Consider the following 2,137-nt stretch of genomic DNA (forward strand, 5'->3'; position numbering starts at 1 on the left):
AAAAAAAAAAAGACTATCCAGGAGCTAGGAGCAGTGCACTGAGACAGCGGTTCTTGGAACATAAGAATTTCCAGGGAAGGCAAAGGGTCAGATGCAGCCTAGAAGCAAGACACCTGGGAGGTGCCACCAGAGGGAGACAGAAGGGAGGTAGCAGCTTTGGAGGGAGGAGGGCAAGGAGGGATGAGCATGCCACTCAGGACAGTAGTGGAAGGTGATGCAAGCTGAAGCCAAGGCCTCCCTCTCTCGCTCCCTCCTCTTTTCCCTCCCTCTTCCCCCTTGCTTTTTTTTATATGTGTGTGTGTATATATGTGTGTATGTAGATATGTATTTCTTCTGTATGTGTAGGCTCCACATGCAGGGCTAACACTTGTGGAGGCCAGGAGTTGGGTCTGATTCCCTGGAACTGGGATTACGGATGGTTGTGAATTGTCATGGTTGTGAATTGTCATGGTTGTGAATTGTCATGGTTGTGAATTGTCATGTGGATGATGGGAACTGAATCTTAGCCTCTGAGCCATCTCTTCAGCTTGCTTATTTTCTTGCTTATTTTTAGATTGATTTATTCTAACATGTGTGAATGCTTGCCTGCGTATATGTGCGTTCACCATGTCTGTGCGTGGTGCTCGTGGAGGTCAGAAGAGGATCTCCTAGAAGCGGAGTTACAGGCACTAACCATAGTGGTCATGTGGGTGCTGGGAAGTGAACTGAGGTTCTGCAAGAGCAGTCAGTGCTCCTAACTACCAAGCCATCTCTGCAGTGCCTTTAGGTTTTTTGTTTTTTGTTTTTTAGTTTGTTTGTTTTGTTTTTTTGGGTTTTTTTTGAGACAGGGTTTCTCTGTAGCCCTGGCTGTCCTAGAACTCACTTTGTAGACCAGGCTGGCCTCGAACTCAGAAATCCACCAGCCTCTGCCTCCCGAGTGCTGGGATCAAAGGCGTGCGCCACCAAGGCCAGTGCCCTTAGTTTTTAAATGTTGTGTATGTGGGTGTGGGTACCTGTGGAGGTCCAGAGCCATCAGGTACCCTGAGCTGAGTTATAGGCAGTTGTGAGGAGGCCAGGGCTGGTGCTGGTGACAGAATAGGGGCTCCTCTGCAAGGGCATTTCTCTATTTTAACTGCTAAGCCATCTTTCCAAACCTCTTATTTTCAAAAGTACATTTAGGGCTGAGGCTGTTGCTCAATGTTAGAACACATGCTTAGCATGTCTAAGGCTCATCCCTAGCACCTTAAAAACCACACCAACCTTCCAAACAATGTGCTGGGCCGACTAAGGGGCACAGAAAAGGCTTTCTTTCTTTTGTTTGTCCTTAGGAACATCTTTTCCTACAGTCTTATGAGAACCACTTGTTCCATCCTCCTCCCACTGATGGGGTTTAGTCAAGACAGAACCATGAGCACAGCCTCTTATGGATACATATGGACTCCCAGTGTGGCCCGAATGTGCCATTTCCATGTAAGGCAAATGCAGTGTCAGATATATTCCCCCACCGCAGAGGAACACGTAGGGCCCTTAAGGTGGTTTGTCAGGTAAAGGTGCTTGCTGCCAACCCTCACAACCTAAGTTCAGTCCCTCAACCCAGCTAGTGGGTGGCAATATCCAGTCCACTCAACTTATCTTCTGGTCTTCACCCTGGTGCACACACACAATATAAATATTTAAAACTTAAAAAGAGTGGTGGCGCACACCTTTGATCCCAGCACTCGGGAGGCAGAGGCAGGTGGATTTCTGAGTTTGAGGCCAGCCTGGTCTACAAACTGAATTCCAGGACAGCCAGGGCTATACAGAGAAACCCTGTCTCGAAAAACAAAACAAAACAAAACAAACAAACAAACAAACAAAAACAAACAAACAAAAAAACTTAAAAAGAACAATGCCCAGTGGGTATGGGGGTATGGTTGGTCACACCTATACGAGAGAGAGAGAGAGAGAGAGAGAGAGAGAGAGAGAGAGAGAGAGAGAGAGAGAAAAGCAGAGTAAAGAGGGTGATGTTTGAGGCTAGCCTAGTCTACATAGTGAGATCATCCCCCCCCCCTCCCCCTGCACACACACACACACAGTTTCTCTGTGTAATCCTGACTCTTTTGGAACTCACTTGTAGACCAGGCTGGCTTTGGACTCAGAGATCTGCCTGCCTGTCCCC

Source organism: Mus caroli, chromosome 1, assembly GCF_900094665.2.
Source record: "Mus caroli chromosome 1, CAROLI_EIJ_v1.1, whole genome shotgun sequence".
Classification (NCBI taxonomy): Eukaryota; Metazoa; Chordata; class Mammalia; order Rodentia; family Muridae; genus Mus; species Mus caroli.